The 16,956-nt window shown below is 35.5% G+C and overlaps 1 long non-coding RNA gene across 1 annotated transcript; it reads right to left on the bottom strand.

The window, feature by feature from the left end:
- Positions 1 to 13,591: 13,591 nt before the first annotated feature.
- On the bottom strand, positions 13,592 to 16,171 carry LOC149918020 (uncharacterized). Its single transcript, XR_016466299.1, has 4 exons — positions 16,061 to 16,171; positions 15,417 to 15,504; positions 14,179 to 14,239; positions 13,592 to 13,726 (listed from the first exon to the last, which is right to left on the bottom strand). It is a non-coding gene; the product is annotated as an uncharacterized LOC149918020 (long non-coding RNA).
- Positions 16,172 to 16,956: the final 785 nt, after the last annotated feature.

The following is a 16,956-nucleotide window of genomic DNA, read 5'->3' as shown; positions in this document are numbered from 1 at the left end:
TATTTTGATTAAAAGTTAAGCCAAAAATCAAGGAGCTGAATCTTTCTTACATTGCCAGAGGGAGATTTGCAATAGGCTTTATCATACTCTAAAAATTAAGCTTTCATAGAAAACAAATGATAGAACTTGCAAGGTGGTGTGACATGCCAGTTGGACATTGGCAGGGCAGCTCCTTTAATAAGTTGAAAACCATGCATCTGAAAAGCCTGGTTTTGTAAAAGAAAATGTATCTGAGCACAAGGGCTTTAGACACTAAACAAAATTATTAAGATGCTAAACAAAATCATTGACAACCTTCCAGGTGACATGAGCCTGTAAGCATGAACTGAAACTGATCCAGTGGAAATCCAGAGCTGCCTCAGCAAAGTAACAGGGGAATGATTCACAAATGTCTGCTTCTCAGGCAGACATTGTATTGTTCTTCCACAGCCAAATCTACCCCGCACAAAGTTTTGCACAGCCCCTAATAACTCTTCAGCTCTGCTATTAGGTGTGGATTCTTACGCGCTGCTCAGTTTCTACTTGGACAGGTCTCTGTGTAGATGGTGGCAGGACCATGGCCTTGCTGGATCCTTTTACCAACATGTCAGCATCATTCTTTCTCTCCAAAATTCCAAGTCTTTAAGAGATAGAAGGGGATATGCATTATAAATACACTCTTTTCCTTTATTACTTCTTTACTCCCATCTCCCCAGTAACATTTGGAACTGATACAAGTGCATTTGAGTACTTACAGTTCAAAAAAAACTTACTTGCTATATCCATCTATTGATTCAATTCTGTTAAATAAATCATTTTTTTCTCACTGGGAGAGGAGAGAATTGGCACTGCATATCAGTGGCACTGAGGATATCGGTCCTCATAAACCCTCTCCTTGTCTTCTGTTCAATGGTGGAACAAAGTTTTCCTGGTCAAGGGAAGATCGTCATGGTGACTTTTTTAGATCAAGCATCACCGATAATAATTCCTATGAGAGAAAAATCATGCTATCCACAACTTCATATTCAAAACCATCTTAATTAAAAATTCTATTCGAAAAGTAACATTAGTTAAGAATAAGTAGACTAGAAAGAGAGTTAATCTACAGTGACTTAACGAAAGAGGAGAAAAAAGTCTACAAAAGAAAGGAAATGAAATTTGTCCATTTTTACCAAATAGTCAAATTAATCTATCAATCAACTTATTACCCAGTTACAAATTTAAAAGTGTGCTGGACTTAGAGCAATGAAAATCATATCCAACAATAAAATCTGACTCAAGTCCATTTGCGTTAAACCACATCCTTGCGGAACTATACAAAATCAAAAGTATTATTTCTGTGTCTTTTTTTTAGCTCATCTATATTTTCATCGGTATTATCAGTGTTATGCTATTCTCCTATGAATCCTGATCCAGGACTTTGAAAAGATTTAGATCTGCCACTTTTTTTTTCCCTTCAACATCTCCAACAGAACTGTTTCAATTCACCAAGCAAGAGCAGAATCTGTTTTGCGTGGAGATGCAAGCATGTTTTAAAAATAGATGTACCCATGGAGAATAAAAATATTAAAGAAACTCCTCATAATTTAAAGGTAGAAGGACCAGATAAAGTTACAGAGTTACAGATCAGGGGAAAAAAAAAAAAAAAAATTCAAACTGAGGAGGAAAAGCCAATCATCAAAGAACAAGGCTAGGGTCGACGGGATACAGAGTTTATAAGTGATGATTCTTTCAAGGAGGAAGAAACTTAAAGGTCTTATCTCACATTGATTTTGCTTTATTCCATATCACAAAGTTTCTTAGAAATTAAACTGGGCTGTATTTAGTAGTTTTCAAGAGGCTTGCTAATTTCTTTTAGAAAACGTGCTATCAAGTAGTATGGATATAGAATGAAGTGGAGGGGAAGGAGAGACTGGGAAAGCAACTAAACTTTTCCAAGTAATTAGTTATGCATCAGATAAATTGTTTGCTAAGCTGCGCAACTGAACTTCTTTTTTGATTTGAGATTCAAATGACCTCATAAATATTGAAATTGCAAGCTTAAGGAAATAGTATTATTTGATGCATGGCCTATTTTTCTAGGAATAAGTCTAATGGATAAATCATGGCTAAAGCGTTACCAACAGTACTGCTTTTCTGCTGACACCTCAGTGAGCCTCTTAATAAAAGGCCCATATAGTGATTATGGTACCTTCAACCTTCTGCTGTACTGTTCCTAGGAATGCATTAGTTTGGCTTTTCATTCTGAAGTGTTTTCCTCACTGTCAATTACTGTATCAGACTACTTGATATAACATAGAGAATCTATAGTACTGTTTTCTAGTATTTTAGGGTTTTTACCATCCAGGGTATGAAACTAGCTATTACTATTATTAGCTACTAGTAATTCAATCTTCCTTCTGCAGCCCACATTGCAGCAGCTTGAACACCTCTTTTCCGTCCATTGTAATTAGTATTTTTCTTTCTGAGAGCAGACTATTCCCAAAGTACAGTCGTTATATCTTTATAAAGAACCCAGTCTCTTCCAGCAGTCACAGCCTGAATCCACGATGCTGTAAAGACAAGTGAGATGTACTGAGGCTGGCAACAACAGATTCCCATCCCAGACTAGAAGTTACAATACTTTGATTCCTCAATTGTGTGACTGCAGTAAGAAAAATAATCAAAAAATGACGATCCTATTTCCTGATAAATTGTGAAATTCTGAAATTTGGTTTAATTTCATTTGGAATAAATCTCATACGTTAAGGTTAGTAAAATCAAAACCAAAAATCAATTTGCAAGCTGGAATGCAGGATTGAGTAGCCCTGCTTAGGACACTGCAATCTAAAGAGGAATTTTCTTTTCTATCCCATTTCTGATATTGCTTTCCATAATAGATTTAGTTTAAATAAAGCCAGTTCCCATGTCATCAAACCTCTGCACATCGTTTATGCTTTCCTACCAAAAGAACCATTGACAAGTAATATCACTTTGAAATGCTCAGTGAAAGTTCAGATATAAACATACTAAACTGGTTTGTTTTGTTGTTCCTAAAACAAACATTCCTCTTATTTCTTCTGGACTCCCTTGCTGTCCAGATTAACATTCTACAGCATTCACAAAAGCACAGAGACTTTCACTGCATATACAATTCCGTGCATTCTGTGCAAATATTCTTATTTGATGTGCATTATCTGCATGCTTTAAACTATTATGTTATCTAATAGACTGTGTTGTGTTCATATCAACATGACATTTTTAAGGCCCTTTGTGAGCATTTAACTGAACTCCTAGCATTCTACAGCCATGGTCTAGCACACGTACTAAGTTGGCATGGAAGGGGCAGAGCTGATCTCTGCACTCAGGTGACAGCGAGGGAATGGTATGGAGCTGCATCAGGAGAGGGTCAGGCTGGGCATTAGGAAAAGGTTCTGCAACCAGGTTGTGGTCAGGCACTGGATCAGGCTCCCCCAGGACAGTGTTCATGGCACTGAGCTTGCTGGAGCTCAAGAAGGATCTGAACAATGCTTTCAGTAGTATAATTTGATTTTTGAGTGGTCCTGTGTGGAGCCTGAATTTGGACTCGATGACCCTTGTGGGTACCTTCCAACTCAAGATATTTTATGATATTATGATGCTATGATTCTAATTGCCAATGTTGCTTCCTAACAGACAAAGGTTTTGATCTGTCAAGGTATTAAAACTCTCACCTTTTTGAACATCTAAAACTCAAGCACATTCATTCATGTCGGGGATCTATTCGTATCCTTTGCTTCACATTGTCATCCTGCTTCACTGAAGCCTGCTTATAGAGATGTGTCACAAATTACAACACTGTTAAGAGTGGAGTCTGATTAAAGACATCAACATTTACCCATTCGATAGCTTTGTTAGGAGTTGATGAATTTGTCTCCCTGTGTTAAAAGTTTGATCGTTTTTTTAACACCCACTTTGGAGCACATCAGCACTTTAGCAAGTGCTTTTTCAGTCTGTTGCTGATAAATAGAATTAACATTGCATTGCAGCAAATGTGGGGGCTCTTTAATATATACATTTTATAATGGACCTGAAAAATATAACCTTTAGTACATTATAGCCTGTAGTAAATACAGCTGCCAGAAGAACTGCAACTCACATAAACTCAATTCAGTGCATTCTTTCTCATCCTGAGAATATTAAACACCAACATCCTGTTAATCATCTGATCACAAAATTATTTTAATGAGTTGTAAAACAGCCTCTGTGCTGGGAATAGAATCTCAGCTGTCATAAGAGATTATAAAACTCAGTTGCATTTAGGCAGGTCATCAAAAGTTGGATTATTCCCTGCAGCATTTTGTTGAGATTTTATTGGAAATCTAATAATTACCAGGAAACTTTGGACTATCAACAGTTTGATTATAACCCTGAAGCATGGATAACCAGCCAAACGCTCTAGATTACGTTTCTCCTTGTGTTGAAATTAATTCCAGAGAATACTGAGGTTCAGTCCTGCTAGTATTAGGAAGTTGTGTCACATCACAACACAGTGAAGAATATATACATTTACATTGGTATTACCAGTGTTAAAAGCATTATAGTCTTCAGCAATTAATTGCACTTTAATCACATTGCTTTTTTTCTCTAACAAATTGGAATATGTTTCTAAAAAACATGTTGGATAGACATAAGGAGGGAATTTGCCAAGACGAGTAAGAAAAAAGGGCATATCTATTAACCACCTTCACACTGAAGGATGATGTATTTAGACTTTATAAAATTCTGGAAGACTGAATATTTCAGAAATCAATGCATACTCAGCCAGGCAGTTCACAAATGAAATGAACCTGCTGGGTATAAGAGCTAGACCCAGGGATGCAAACAACTGAATGAAGACAACTCTGCAGTCAAGCTACAGTCTTCTTACCTAATTCCTCGGTTTAGAGCAAAGTCTTACTTACTGCCTACAGTAAATGCATTCCTGCTGCTAAAAGATTTCCTAGAAATCAGAGGTACAAGATGATACTTTAATCCAAACTGCTCATACTTTGTATGAATCAAATATAGCGAAGAATTCTAAAGCAAACTGGGTTCAGAATGACCTAGGAGGACCACCTGAAAAGATCTTGAAATAAGATGTGGATGCAGATTGAGAAAAAATAGCTACACAGGTGTATTTTAATGTATACATATAAAAAAATGTGTTACAAAAAAAGGAAGAAAAAAGTACCAAGTGTTTAAAAAAAAGGTTGCATTTAAAAGAAACAAGAATTAATACTTTTAACAAAGAGGTTTTTTAACAGACAGCAGCTGGGGGATTAAACTTCGTGCCAGTTCAAATCAGTCTTACCACTTCTAAAAAAAAAAGTTACGTGTTTTCAACAAAATCTTCACATTTTGTTTTACCTGGAGACTCACAGCAGTAAAACCAGCACCTCTGAAAACTGTAGACCTGGAATTGTACAAGTTACCTTTTTACAAGTGGACCACGTGAAATACTTCAGGGAAATAAGAGAGTGATATGCAGTTCCCAGAAATATGAGGAAATTCTAAACAGAAGATTTCTCCCTAGAAAGCACTTAGAGTATATAAGCCTAAATGAATCTATATAAGTTAGTATATTCAGAGTTTAAAGGCCAAATACACTAGATAGATTTTTTCTTTTGTTGCAATAGACTTTCTTTCTATATTCACAAAAATCTTCGACACATCTAAATTTAATTCAGCTTCTCTAAATTTAAACAATTCTTAGACAATTTTGTGCAAATTTCAGAGAAAGGAGAAAGTATCATCTCTTGTGGGAACAGGAGCAGAAAAAAATATGTATATTATTTCAGATGTACTCATCATCCTCAAGCAGAAGGGTAAAGAAATAAACTGACTTTTACTGAAGCCTTTTGCCTGCCTGAAAAAGGCCTAGTATACTCAAGGAAGAGCAGCAGCTTCTCAAAATAGCCCTCCCAAGCTCAGGTGTGAAATATCTTCTGCATGGACAACATGAGTCAAAAATCCAGATACCGCAAGCCTTATTTATACTGTAAACAGTGGTGAGAGCATATGTTTTAGCATTTTCTTCATGCCCAGATTTCCCGAGGCTAACCTACTTAGAACACCCTAGAAGACACATGAGCATGAATTCAGCATGGATGATCAGCGACCATTGCATCCACCAAGAGATACAGCAATTTTAACTCATCAGTAGTGAGATTTTTGCTTGGCATCAACCTCCTAAAAACTGGCATGGGTGTCCAAGGCAAGACAGACAGACATTAGGGAAATCCATGAGAGAGCTTCTATTTAGTTACTATGATGCCCTCATTTTCTCATAATAGGTGAAAAGAGAACAGGTTTACTGAATACTCCCCATCTCAGCTTAGAAAGAATATAAACTAGTTCAGCAATTGTTTTGAAATGTGGGCTGAAAAGAATCAGGGACTTAAAAATAATTCTAAAATATTCAAATACTTTAATGTGAATCTGAGTGCTTTCAAGCCTGTGTGTCTGCACCATAAACTTTTGAAAATGGTTCATAACTGCAATAATCCAAGAGAGATTTACTGTTACTGCAGTTCCTTCCTTTAGAAGAACGTTCTCTACTTTCAGTCTTGCCTCAGGCCATTAAATAATAAACCAATAATTACCAGAAAATTCCTCAGTAACTATTGCTTCATTATTAAAGCAGGATATGGTTAAAAATATATTTTAAATTGTTATTCTCAGAAATGACTTCACATAAAACAAAATAAAGGCCGATTTCTCCCCAATATTAATTTTGTGTTTGCAACTCAACTCATGTGCAATGAAGACAAAATAACCTAAAACATAACGGGTGATATTAAAGTAAGGTTTGGAGCTTGAAGAAAATCCATCTGTGGAAAGAAAATGTGAGCTTTGGAACCAGTTTTCTAAATAAATTGCGGATTACAGTCTGAACGAACTACAGAGTACACAGACTGCAAATGGAGGCCCAGATTGCTAGGTTTTAGTTAATTACAATCTTACAGAGTCTTTTTCCCATTTGTACCTTCGGCAGCTCTGTTATTTGCTTTGGCACAAATTCTCTCACTGTGCATTTTACAGAGACACAATGGGCAGAATTCAGTTACCTACAGATAAATAACTGGAGTCATTATAAGATGCTGTGGTGTGCTCTACTAAGCACCTGGAAAGGTGCAGAAAGGCCCACTGCTCCTGTGTCTATCTTCCCGTGCAGATTTCTTTGCTGTCTGAAACATCCATGGCACTAAATGTCCCCGTTCAGGCCATTGAACCTAGCCCAGGGTTTCTGATCTTTAGTTCCTCAGCTTCTGACAACATAAATAAGACAGCAGACTGGAAATATATAAAAAGAAAGAGGAAAGATAGGATTTTCAAGTATTACGTCATGCCTCAGCACTTCAATCTCTTAAGTTCTGCATGAGTCTTGCTGCTTACTTGATGTAAACATTGTGCTCAGTGATATTAAATCCTTGAGGATAATAGATTTGTTTCTCTCTAAATGCAATATGAATCAAAGTAATAATAATGATATCTAATTGTGTTATTGTTTTAGGGCTGTTCAGTAACAGATAAATTATTTCTTGGCTTCCTTCTCATTAAATCTGCATAAAACACATGCAACTACATGGTACAAGTAAAATAATAGGTAAAATAATTTGGACACCACTGAAAATAACTACATTAAATGGTCCGCAGCAGAATGAGAAAGGCTAAAGTCCTATTATATTCTACTACATGGTCTGCATGTCCATGTACACATATAAAGCTATGATAAAGAATAGAAAAATTAAGGCACTAGTACATTTTCAGTATGAATACAAAAATATCCACCGCCTCTTTCTCATAAGTAGGCTTCTGAAAATATCATACCTGGGAAATGCCATGGCTGTGTAAAAATGTCCAGGAATAGCTTATAAGACAAATCTGAGTTGTTTGCCTGAGAATACTCACCCATGTAAAAAATTGCTCTAACGTTTCCAATAGTTTACGAATGAAATTTCTATATAGCATTGCATTATACAGTTAAAGCTATTACTGTAAAATGCAGGAAATTGCATTCACGGTTAATTGCATAATTCATGAAGTCAGGCAAAGTGTGAGCTTGGTAAATATGTAAAACTTTTCAATCAACTCAAGTAGAATGAAAGAGGAAAAACACATTATTGTTGGATCTTTATATAGAAAATAAATGCTGAGTGAAGAAATGCATTTTGTTTATTATGTTCTCATTTAATATTACAGAGGAAAATGTGATGAGCACTGTAAAAAAAAACTAGAGTAACCTGGATATTTTTCTTTTCCTGTTGTGGTGGAGATAGGAAGATTCAAAGATTTCAACTACTTATTCAATCTAGCGTTAATTAGCTTGACTTACAAAGCTCCTAACTTTGATAGCACTGTACACTTATTAAATTTTTATTACTTCTGATAGGAACAGCAAGAGATGAAATGGGAAGAAATATCTTTTAGGTCCATATATCTTTAAAAGTTTAGAATCTAGTAAAAGTCTGAGTCTTTAAATTGTTTTTGTAGCATTCTCTGTTACCTTCAGATTTAAAGCCAGCCAACACAGGAAAAAAAAAAACAAACAAGTCTTCATTCAAAAGATCATTAACATATTGCCAAAATAAATCTTTACTTTTTAAATGAATATTTATTTTAGCAGTCTATTAGTGATCTTTCCAATCTTGGTCATCGCAGCAATGTGGTATACGTTTATGGTTTTTTACTAGGAAGCTTAATCGTAACATTTTACCATCCTCAAAATTTTAATTATATAAGATAAGATATTATAAATTATATAAGATAATTATATATCTTTTTTTTAATTTCTGGAAGGGTAGTACCTAACACTACCATTCTTTGGAGGAAAGTTTTCAGTCCAAGGAGAAGAAAGACTTTCAAACTAAGCAAATGTTCTGCCTTTATTCACATTTTATTCACACTGGTTTTGTTTCGTTTTTTCTCTTTTACATCTGGATTTACCTGCTAGCCAGCCAGAATAGAGCACAACCATGAATATTGAATAAAGCACAATCATAAATATTGTAAGCGACTGACCTAGTGTTTGGCTCAGCCAACAGAATATGGATATGAATGTCTGGAAATAAATGCAGGACAACTGTGGGAAAATGTAGAAGTGAAAGGCAGTGCTCATCCATCCTTCTATAAGCACATCCAGTTCCTGTTCTCGTCATGGCTATTTAGAAATGCTTTGATCTAGACATATAAGATATGAATGCATCTCAACTGTTTAATCTAAGAGTAGTGTGCCAAACTCATTGAAGCAGAAAGATTCTTGCTTCAGATGAAGCGAACCACTGTTGCTGTTTACACTGCAGAAATACACACCCAACATCTGTCTCACTGTGCTCACATCCAATGTTTGATCTCTGTAAGCATTCAGCAAGCATCAGCGAATGTCAACGGGTGCAATTTTTTCCACACAGAGGAATTTAATTCCACACCTTTGTTTCATACACACTTCCATGCCAGATGCCATTTTGTCAGACTGCCCCTCTGCCGCAATCTGTGGCATGGCAACAACATGTAATGGAACATTGGTGGGAAGTTCACCCTCTCCTGCCATACCACCAGCCTCTGCCATCGTGGGCCAACATCATAAAACAGGAGGCATGAGTCATTACCTATGGAGCAGCCCTCGTACATCAACATTTTATTTCTGCAAAAGCTTTTGATGTCTATTGCTTGGATATATCAGAATAAAGAACTTACTGATTCCTTAATCTCTGCAGAAATAGTGATTAGGAAAGAAAGAACGTGAAAGCTAAATTCTGTGAAGGCTAAATTCTGTGAAGGTGCAAGTAGAGCCCATCTTTCTCTTAGACGCATTGAGTATTATTTGGAACACTGTTTTATAAACATTGCCACTAATAAGCATAGCTATGCATACATAAAAGCATCCTACATGGAGTCACTGGTACAATTCTTAGAGCTGGGAATAATTTGCCCTCTCTAATAACCAACTCATTACTAAGTACTCTGCAGTAGTGCAGCAAGACTAAAAAATTTACACAGAAAAACTTTGACAACTATGGATTCATATGCCAAAGTTAACAGTCCTTCACAACACTCGCATGCAGAATCTGAAATATTTACAAAGAAGGAATCATGAGTCAAAGACATGGGTTTTTCAGCCCCATATATTTATTTATTCAGCGTTTAAACTTCAAAATGCAATTCAAACTCCAAGGAACATACAAGACTGTAGTAATCCACTGCTGAGACACCCAGCAGATGTGCTGTGTGCCAAGTTATCTGGGACAGAATTGCCACATGAGAAAAACATTGACTTTACTCTTCTTGCACTCCATAAAACACCTAGTTTCTGTGCTTGGCAAACACGAAAAAAACATAAAACAATTACTTCTGGCCTTACAATTAGGAATCCTGATTTCTTAAGGGAAATTTTTAGAACACTTTTTCACCATTTTTTTTTTCTCTACTTAAGAATTTCAAAGCATCCCAAAAACTTCCAAAAAGCCAAACATTTCCATTTGTAGGAATTATCCATCTGCGAGTAGACTTTCCTAGTTTGCTTCCATTTTGTTTTGTTGTTGTTGGTTTTGAAGTGGACATAAAATAACATTAAAAACCCCCAAATCTCCAATAAAATACAACAAGATTTTAATACCTGCTACAGATGGGTAGGATTTTCTGATGCTAAAATTTCATAAACATAATTTTGCAACAATAAAACTACTAACTGTGAAAAAAGAGATTAGCTGTTTCCAATAACATTAGAGCATCCATTAATAAAAGGCTCAGAACTTATTGTGAAAACTGGGTAGAAAAGAAATAAGTGTGAATATTCCAAATAACTATTCATATAAAATGAATTGTCTCAAGAGATTACTGGTTCAACATGATACAGAAACTGAGTTTTTCCTTCCTTCTTCTCAGTCTGAACCTGACAGTCCGTCAGACAATGTCCTTGTCTGGGTTAGAATGGAAAAAAAATGTTTTACCCTTCTTGAAAAAAATTTCTCATAAGGGAAGCTGGGAAGGTCACTGTTCTGATTCTTCAGATTTGCCTACCTGAACATCCTGTTGTAAGGTCTCAAGTGATTTTTCTGGTTGATCTTGACAGCTGAAGGGCTTGTCATGACCTTTCCTTAACAGTTGTTGCAGCAGCTGCTCTTTGTATGAAGCTGTATACAGCTGAATTGCTATTTTCTTATGCATACTTACTGTTTATTGAAAATGATAAACTATTCAGTGCCACTGAAGATATAACAAGAAAATAGCCCTGATGTAAAGATTTTCCAATCTAAACATGCTAATGCAATCCCAATAAAGAATTATGCTGTAAATAACAGAATACCCCACCAGGGACCAGAAACCGTTCAATAAGCCTTAGGTTTTCTACAGAAAGCGTAATTAATTATAAGCAACCTAATCAGAAGTTGTGAATTGACTCCGGCTTTTCTGTACAAATCTACTCTTTCAGAGACAGGTTTAACAAAGCCCTGGGCTCCAGTCATTTGTAACAATACAGGGTAGGATAAGGAAAGATAGAAACATGGTATCGGAAATCTAAGGCAAATGGAAGAGATGAGTAGGTTGATAGGTGAAGAAGCAAATGGTAGGAGCTAGGATGAAGGTGATAAGATCTGACAGAGTTGTAGCCATTGAAGAGGAAAACAGCTTTTATATAGTTGTGTGTACAGAGAAAGAACTTACAGTACTCTAAACAAAGGGATAAATTAGATCACTAGATACATAGTATAAAATGCAGTCTATGATTTTTATAGTGCTTTTAATGTTCCATTGTGCTTTCAGGCTTAGTAACTCTTTCTAAGCAATTTTACCTGAAGCATTCTGTATTATTCATATATTGTGTTACAAAAGCATAACTAAAACTGCAATGGAAAGCATTAGGGAGTTTCATTGCATATATCCATACCCCTCTCACATAAAAACGTAAACGTAAATAGTTTGAAGACAATTTAGGACAGATGATCATCTGAAGCTAATGTTCCTGAAAGAGATCAATAGTTTGGAAAACAGAACATTTTTTCACTTATCAGGACATCAAAAAGTAACCTTTCAAATGAAATGCAAATAAGTTGTTATTTCAAATGCATTTACATAAATGAAGCAAAGACACAAAGTTCACAGTGCTATTTTTCAGTAGTGTTTCTATGTGGTTATCAGCAGACATAATTCTATCACCCAAGAAAGGAAGGAAAATTTGCTATCTCATTACAAATTACCCATTAAGGACAGTTGGCAAAATCCTTGTATTAGTGATCTGGGAAAGCACTTTTCTTCCCCCAGTTGTCTTCCTGTGCAACATTAAGAATAGACCTCCTCCAACTCAGAGCAATAATTTGCTTTAGAGGTGGCTGTTGAAGTATTCTTCAAACTCTGAAGCAAGCTCTTGGGTAAAACACGCAAGTGAGGTATTGCCAAGGGAAAAGCATCATTACGGGGGATTGTGAATATAAAATACTCTCTTTCCAGAGAGAAACTCTATACTGGAAGTTGTTGTTTTAAGTTAAAATTATGGAAAATATGAAATTCATAACTCAGGCTAAATCAGATTGCAACTATTTCTGCACTAACTGGAAACTATACCAGTGTTTGTTTACTGACGTTCAATTTCAGGTGCAACTTTAGCAATATAAAACCAACACAACCTTTTTCTCTTCAAAATAAAAATTATGATCTTTACAACCTTTACACTGTATTGTATCATCCAAAATTTTGTTTTTAAGACCACATTGTATATTCTAAAACATTAAAAAAATTGTCTTAATACTCCAGTAGTGGGCATCCCTAAGTACAGACCCATGTAAACAACATCATTGTTTCCATAGTAACTAATGCACTTCAGATGGGAAACAACAAATGAAAACTGGAAAAGAGGAAGCCAAAAAATAGCTAGATTAAATCAACTTTCTGCTGTTATGGTATATTTCTCCAAAATGTTCATTACAGTCTTGGATCCAGATAATGAAGCATCTCTCACCTGTTCCACTGCCTTTGGAATAAACTTACTCTAGAGTGAAAAGATGCCAAAAATAATTTCTGAACCAATATAAAATTGTGTAGAAGGAGGCCAGACTTTAATAACTTTCACATTTTAGAGATTTTAGAAGTTCATGATAAGGGTAAGATAATTGAAAGAAATAAAGACATTGTAGTGAAAAATGAAAAAAAAAATTAGAAAATCACATACAAAGATAATGAGCTGGGAAAAGGAAAAAATAAATTGGCTTAATTCAGTTTAGTAAAGACTTACAGAATCTTATATTTGGAACAGATTTGTCCATGCCTACTTTGATTAAAATTCATAAATGTTAAATGAGGGTTAGAAGGGGAGCTGACAAATGCAGATGTTAAAGAGGAGCTGTACAGAATACATTCCCTCTTAAGTATTTTTTGTACACCAGCTTCCCTTAGCTAAAGTAAACTGTACTGTCAATACAATAATTGGACTAGTAGCAATTGTGGTTTTTTTCCCTACACTCAAGATGATCTGACAGTGGAACGCAACAGATTTAAATGTTACCTACTGCTCCTTAAAGCTACCCATTCAAAAGGAAAAGGAAACCTAGGGTTCACTGAGTCGAAAGTGAATGTAAATTGCAGTGCAAAAGGAAAATTAAGAAATACTTACCAGTGATGCACAATGTTATTTACTCTCCTGGACATTTCTGCTAGGCTTCCAACAAAGATGCGATGGCTTTGACACAAATAATGCTACCACAGTTGCATTCCTTTTACCTTCAACGTATGGTTTCTCTTACCTACAAGTTTACTGAAAATTGTGTTTCTGTAAATTACATCAAAAGCATGATGGTACACACACACACAAATAATAAATACAAAAACTGTATTTGATGATATCTATTCTTATTCTGATTGTCATGTGTGGTGAACACTCCATGTGTTTAAGGTGCATAGGCAGTATTTTGCAGAGATAATGGTCTGGCTATTTGTCCTTCTCTAGTAGGACATGTTTGTTGAAAACATAAGTAAGAAATTAGTTCAAAAGGATGACTAATTTCAGAAGTATCTGTAATGAAATGCATGCACGTGGATAACCATTTGGTTTCATTTTTTACTGTCATACAAAGTACATACAGTGACAGTGACCTCATCACATATATTCCCTTAAATGGCTGCTCTTTCAGGACTGATCAGAAATAGCTTAACAAATAACCACTCTGCAGTTTTTACAGCACATTAACCACATTTTGAGGTAGTTACCTAAGTCCAGAAAGATGCACGTTAAAAGCCTGCCTTGCCTGATGATTGGTAAAGGGCTTCACTGAAATGAAATAATATTAAATGGTAAGCATCAGAGCTTGTCAAAAATGAGCAAAAAATGAGCACTGGTGCTCATTAAATGTCAGTCTGTGATCAAGTGATAATGGGCACAGATCTACCAAGTTATTTTTATTTTAGCTATCCAAAGCCAGATGAGGTAATCAAACAGCGTGCACTGAAGACAATTACCTAATGTAGAAGAAAGAATATTTTAGGAAGTGGGTAGCAACTGAAATATGATAGCCAGGATATATAGTTCATTTCCACATCTGGTCTCTTTCACAAGAACCTTCTGGAGAATTGTGGTGCACTTATTTCTCTGGCAATGACAATATCATGTCGTGTGTCCACGTCCCTAAAATCAGGATTTGGCCTCTGTCACACATACTTTTTAGAATCTTCAACACTTAGTGTCAGAGTGTCACAGTACCAAAGTTAAGTGGCACAGTACTAAGCCTTAATTAGGTTTCCTTTCAAAGTTCAATGGTTTCATCAGTTAATTTTTTCTGTTCAGACAGCTATCTCTCAAAATAATTTGGTTGTCTGAAAAACATAAGTATAGAAATTAATTTGCCATCTACAGAAAAAGAAGATCTTAACTATAGTTTCCAAAGTACTGAGTGTATAATTAAACTTGGTTTTATTATGATGATTTAATACATTTAATGTGAATAATGGAAACCATCATAGAGTAAAACTGGAAATGGCCACAATTAAAAATCTAGAGATTAATATATTTTGTCAACCTGTGTTCTGAAGGATTTTCAAGGCTCAAAGAAAACATTTCGGACGCTTTCAGATGCTTCACATAAAATCATTTTGCTGAACAAACATCAAACATAAGAATTTAATTCAGAAAGTCTCTTTTCCATTTGGTACATAATGTACACAATTTGATACATAAGCATTTGCTTTGGTTTACTCTATTTTGTGCTCCCCAGCATAAAACTCTAAAATATGAAGTACATGATCATGGAAAAATCACATTCAGAATATAGACTGCAGGCTGGTTCTAGCAACTGAAGGTTGATGGAAATATTGCTATTCTTTTCCATGGGCTATGTGACTACAAAGTGGTCACTAGAAGCAGGTTTCTTATACCTCAGAAAATCTGCCAGCTTTTCTGATATTTCTTTTGGAACTGACTTTTCAATGAGTAAGTAATGTATATTACTCACCATGCCTAGCAGCTTAAACTTCCTTATCTTAAATGATTAATTTGGTTCTTCTCCGTAAATGCACTATTCTCCATTTACTTACTTTTTCCTGCAACAGCATGAACATGCAATTAGCAAATTGTTTTTTTTTTCTTCCCCTGATATTCTGGATAATGGACAGTACAAAGCAATAAATCAGATATGTTATTAAATTGTACCTCCTGCTCCTAAGAGGCTAATTTTCAAGACTAGCGTCAGGATCACAACATGTTGCAGCTTGCACTGAAACAGTGGGAAACTTCTTACACAAAATTTGTCATCCATATTAGAAGCAGAGGAAAAAGTCACTTGGTTATTAAGGATTTCTTAAGCTACTGTCAATTCTGGCTTCATTATTGTTTGCTTTATGCTAAGTTACAACAGCTTTGCACAAATACTGATAATATAAATGAAAGGTCACTACTATTGCTATACTTTCCATCTCGTTATGGCATTTCAGGAAAAGAGAGGAGGAAAAGAAGCAATGGAGAGAGTCTTCTGTTCGTTTGCAGATGTGGAATGAGAAACTTTCTGATCAAGTTTTCCCAGAAAGCAACTTCTAGAATGAGTGGGGAAGTTGCAAATTGTAGATATGCTAACCAGAAGGTGAGGACACCGGTACATACCTCATTCTGCTTATTCAAGGATGACAAATTTTCTTTTGGAAATATTATCTGTTATCCTTATCTTCAGAGTAGATATAAAGTTTGTATATTTTCTCCCTTAACAGCTGTACTACTGAGTACTGGAAAAAAAAAATAAAAAAATCAAAAGATAGTGTGAAATACACCCATGTAGCATCCTAGTCACTTTTGATCACTACCCTGAGGCAACTGGTAATGAAAAAACTGTCACTGTTACTGGTTCATCTTCATACCCTACGGACTGTCCTTTCCACAAGACATGTGGACAGTATACTCATATGAAAATGTTGAATGTAGTTCATTCAATACACTCTTTGTTTCAAGTGAAGTATAGCTGTGTAATTAAGTAGGTAGGAGAGAGTGAGCACTAACTTCTCTGCATATTGATGGTAGCCATCAATAGAGGAAGAATACTACAATATTTTATTAGCTACTCACCCTCGGAGTAACTAAAGCCACAAAGACTTTGTGCTGTACAATTTTTCTTGTTCCACCCACTACTATCAGTTGACCTTTAAAGCCTCTGCTCAAGTTCGTATAGACCTCATGGGCTAGTAATGGTTTTTGTCTCGAGATCATAAAAATATAAAATCTCCAAGGAAGAGAATGTTCATATTTAATTTGGTGATATTTAGGGATTCTGGTTGCTGCTGAAAAAGAAACCATAAGCAATATCTGTCAGCATCAAGAAACAAGGAGGTGGTTCTAGGTTCGGACAAATGAAATGACAAGTGACTAGATAATACATTAATATAAGACTGGTCTGATGTACATACAAAAGCATTTGCAGGTATTTCTTCAGAAGGATGCTTTTTCTCATATCTGTGTTCTTTTCTCTGTGGCAATCTAGTACTGATCCACCCATGGCATTCACCCCA

The sequence above is a fragment of the Phasianus colchicus genome, chromosome 4, assembly GCF_987193195.1.
Source record: "Phasianus colchicus chromosome 4, bPhaCol1.hap1.1, whole genome shotgun sequence".
Classification (NCBI taxonomy): Eukaryota; Metazoa; Chordata; class Aves; order Galliformes; family Phasianidae; genus Phasianus; species Phasianus colchicus.
This window is presented reverse-complemented; position numbering and strand designations above follow the sequence as displayed.